Raw genomic sequence first — 4,903 nt, forward strand, 5'->3', positions numbered from 1 at the left:
GTCCTTGCCCCTGTGGAGTGTCCCGTCCAGTGGAAAGGTTTGCCATGGGCCTCATGGCAAATTGCTCATGGCCCTCCCAGTCCTTTCGCTCTGCACAGCTCGTGAACACGCTCATGCCAGTGCCACGATGGTGATGAACGCTAACCATCCCCGCTCCTTCTGTGGACACCGTCCACGTAGCTTCAGAGAAAGCAGATAAATGGACCGATGGCTTTTGCGCTAAAGCCAGAGACGTCTCCCGAAGTTTCTGACTCACACTAACCTGCAGCTGGACAAGCCGCACTTAGTGTCTCGATTTAGCCCTGCTGGGTACCCAGGGAGAAAAATCACTGCGGGCAGTGGTCAGGGCCAAGGACATTTACCACATCAGGGGCTTTTGTCTTTCACTCTTAAAATAAGAAATCTGGTGACAACAATGGAGAATCAAACCTCCTCTAGGCCCAGGGCTCTTAGTGTCCCCATTTGTAAAAAAGAGGCAATTGTACCTATTCTGCTTACCCGAAAAAGCCCAGCCTCGTGAGGATGAAATGAAATGACGAATGTGGCAGTGCTCTGACATAAAGGCAGCAGGCACACAATTCTATTTTTATTATTCAGAAGAATCCTTTCTTCATAAGACTTGTTTCTTGCAAGGGGCTGAGAGTAATAACTATGTAATTAGACTTCATGTCAGATCAAGAGACATGCTTTGTTTTTCATTAAACAGACATTTGTTCAGCTCCTACGGTGTGCAATGTTGGGCATTATGACGGATGCAAAATTGAAAAGGCCATATCCTCTCTGTCAAGGAATATACAAGGAAGATAAAACTTAGATAATATGATGCAAGTTCAAGTGGAAAAAAAGCGATTCAGAGGAAGGGACGGTCTGTTTGGGCTGCAGAGTTGAAGAACGGCTTCATGGAGGAGGAGCATTCATCAGAGAGATTCGCACAATTAAACAGGCGGTTTACTGAGGAGACAGAACCTCCTGTAGCACAGCCAGAGATCTCACCAAGTGTTGGAGGCCCAACGAGAATCCAGAAATGAGACCCTGAGGAGATGTCAGAGAAAGAAGATGAGACTTGGCAAAGCAGCTGATAGTTTCCCTGAATATGTGATTGGCTAGATCTTGGATCTGGGAAGGTTTCCTCTGTGCTTTTCTGAGCTTCCCTTTTGGGTGCCCACACCTCTCTTTGAAAGGGTTTGGTGTCTGTGAACCTAGACATCTTTCAGTAATGATTTAAGTTACTCAGAAAATTGGGGGCCCTGGAGTGAGAAAGGAAGAGAAGAAAGGAAAGGGGGGGGAAATCCGTTTAGCAGTGCTGTACTGTTTGATCTCCAAGACAGCAGGCAATAATGGAAGAAACCTGGGGCTGGAGGCTGGTCGGATTCCAAGTGGCGGTCTCCTCCACTGTTCGGACTTGCAGACTTCAAACATGACAGGGGGATTCCTGGAAGACAAAAGAATTCAGGGCGGGGGCTTGGATCTCAGTCAAAAATAACTTATATCTTCATCTCAGCCAGGCAAGGCGGCAGCTCTGAGCTGTTTGCAGGTTTCTCAGAAGACGGAGCTCCACGTGAGGAGAGGGGACTGTAAGGGTCAGTTTGGGGTTTGCTTCAGGGAGAGAAAGGGCCTTGAAGGGTATGGGCCTGGCCGAGGAAAACATCAGAATGGGGAAACGCTTGTTGAAAAAGAGGCCCAAGTGGAGAGGTTCTGGAGAAAAAGTCACCCTACCTCCTGTTTACCCCGCCACCTCTTCTGAGCTGCTACTTGCTTTGAGCCACAATTACAGACCTTAATGTTTCTTCCCTGGCTTCTCATTAGCTCGTATTGTCCACAAACAAACTCCTCGGTTCCCCTCAACCCACCTTCCTTCTCTCAGCGGTTCCTTCTGGCTTTTCTGGGTCACCAATGGCAGCCCCCACCCCAGGTTCAGAATATCAGAGCCTTAAAAAAAAAACTCTGTCTCTTGGTGGGTGCATCTTAGAGACTCAGCCCCCAAACAACTCTTCACTCTCTCCCTCCCTTAGCCTACTGGGCTGTAATTATAGGATTATCTAATTTTCTCTCAAGAGGCCAGGGCCTGGGTCTCATCTCCTTTATATTCTCGGCACCTCGGCCAGGGTCTGGCAAATAATGGACACTTGTAATGTGTTAGTTAAATTGCACTCTTGAGCTGCTGCCAACGTAATCTTCCTAAAATGCTGCTCCGGTTAGGAGCCACCACTGCTTCTCCATTGCCCACTGAGTGAGGTCTAACCCCCTCTGACTAGCACTCAAGGACTTTTGTGACATGGTTCTTACCACCTCGCCGTCCCCACTTTGTGCTCACCCACTTAGGTGTTCCCCACACAGTTAATGGCTTTCCTACCTTTGTGACTTTGCTGCAGTGGTTCCCTCCACCCAGAAACCCTTCCACACTCTCTCCCCCAAAGCTGCTCATCTTTCAAGGCTCATCTCAAAGTCATGCTCTTGTACCTCCCAACTAATTGCATTTAACCTTTTGGAGTTTGAACTGCTCTCTCCCGGGCTCTTAGCCTGCTCTGCATTGATTTACAGTGTCTTGTTAGGAACTTTAAAGAGGTCATGGGTGGGAGCACCTACAAGATGAAGAGCAAGGTATAAATGCCAAATCAGCCTTAGCTTGCTGTTATCTCCCACTAGACCCAGAGTTCTCTGAAGATAGAGCCCGAGTACGGTCACTCCAAGGCACCTAGAAGCTGTTTAGTGAAAGTGAGTAGACACCATGCTCATTCCCTCCTCTGTCCCCAGAATGGCACAGGATGACCTGTCCATGGTTTGTCTTAGGTTGGAGTGTGACCAAAGCTATCAGATAGCCTGGCCATTCACATCCCTCAGGCCCCATGTCCCACAGCTTGCTGGGGAGCTGCCTAGTTGCAATTCCCCTGGGGCTGAGGGGTGGAATGGGCTGGCTGGCCAGGCTGAGGCAATACCTAAGGCAAAAGGTAAGAGTGTAGAAGGGAGGCTTCTGGTTAGAAGTCAGGAATTCTTTCTTAGGTGACTTTTAGGAACACTGCGAAAGTGGGGAGAGATGTTCCTAGGGCAGACAGAGGAACAAGATACTCTTCTGGAAAATTCTCAGATCCCTTCCTTTCTCCTTTATTCTAACTGCTGCTGTTCTCGGGACCTTTGGATGGCACCTCTCATCTTGCTATGCTCAGGCCAATCTCCCTCCTGCCTGTCTTCTGCACTACAGCCCAAGGGATCTTTTTAAATATTATTCTCTTGCTCGCAATCCTGATGGCTCCCCATTGCCAGTGGGGTGAAGTCCAAGCTCTTTTCTCATGAAACTCTTCCAGCCCTCCTCTCCAGGCTTGGGCTTTTTATATTGGACACCTTGCTCTAATTTCTAGCCATGCCAAATTGCTTGTAGTTCCCCTCCCATATCATACTGCTCCACAAACCCAGTCTCTGCCCATGCTATACTCTCTGCCTGGAATGTCTCCCCTCCAGCTTTCCCACGTTGCCTGGTTCGGGGGCCACGCCCTTTGAGAAGCCCTCTTGGACCTATGGAGACCGCCCCCCTTTGGGTTTCTCTAACTCCTGGGCTTCCCTGGCTATCACACTCAATTAAACAGTTCCTGGAGTGTAGGGTCTGGATCTTATCCACCTGTGTATTCCCAAAGTTCTATCAATGACACTTAATAGCTCAATAAATGTTTAGAGAACTGAACTGAGCCCGCTGAGGTCGCTTTCAGCAGAGGGGATGACGGAGTTGGATATGGTGTTAAGAGCTGACCCTAGGCTGGAGAAGAGGCAGAAAACAAAGGGCAGCTGGGGTCAGGACACTGCCCAGGGCTGTTGGGCATCCTGGGAAAGTGATCAACCCCTCTCTGAGCCCTTCTCCCCACTCACCTGGGACCACCTACTCCCTGGCCCACTTCTCCAGTCCCAAAGTTCTAAGTGTAATATAGCCAGCACCCCGCCATGGGTCATGCAGATGCTATCGGGAAGGTGGAGGAGGCAGTGACACTGACCTCAGGGCCCCATGCTGCCTCTTGTTTTTTCGGGCTTCATTCCACAAAGGAGTCAGCCTCTCTTCTGTCCCCTGAAGGCTGTTTTCAAAATCACACCCTAAGCAGACAGTTTTATTTACCAGGAAATCTTGGCAGGATCTTGACTTGTTAGTAGAGTAGAGATGGGGGGAGGGTGGTGAGAAACAAAAATAGTTGAAATGATCACACTTTCTGAAACCGAGATGAAAATTGGTGTCTGTAGCAAACTCACCTAATTAGAATGAAGTTAATTTCCTTCTCTTTGTTTAAGGGGAGCAGTCATTGTCGGATGAGATGGTCACAGGTTAGATCTGGAGCTGGGGGTGTTTGCTTTATGGACATGAAAGCATTAATTGCGACTTTCTTTGTTGGAAAAGAGCCTCAGTTTCTGAGAAGGAGAAAGAGGAGCAAAGAAAGGCCAGTGAATGAGTGAGTGGGTGGGTGATGAGAACAGGAGGGGAAGGGGACAGCCTTGGCGTGGGCTGGGGACTGACCAGCAGACTGGAACGCGTCCTCATGGGAGAGCCTGGCACCTGTCCCAGCCGGTCACTGGAACACTTTACAAACAGAACCTCTGATTCGGGGAGACAGTCTCTCCCGAGAGACAGCACCTTTTTTTTTTTTTTTTTTTCTTTAAAAGATCCCCTGGTCCTCTACTCTAACTTGATTACTATTGGCTTTAGTTTCTTTACCTCCCGTTTGGGGCACTTCCCTGGCCTTACCTCTGCCAGCCAGGTCAAATGAAGCCAGGGCACAGTAGGGAGGGCAAAATTTAGGCTTTGAAGTTTGGGACTCCGCTAGCTGACTTCTCCCATCCCTAAATTACTGAGCCTACCTGGACCTCCCAGAATCTGAGGCCTAAGTGAGGTGAAATTAAAGGTGGTCCGGGATCCCATCCTCTCAGC

The sequence above is a fragment of the Pteropus vampyrus genome, unplaced genomic scaffold, assembly GCF_000151845.1.
Source record: "Pteropus vampyrus isolate Shadow unplaced genomic scaffold, Pvam_2.0 Scaffold50, whole genome shotgun sequence".
NCBI lineage: Eukaryota > Metazoa > Chordata > Mammalia > Chiroptera > Pteropodidae > Pteropus > Pteropus vampyrus.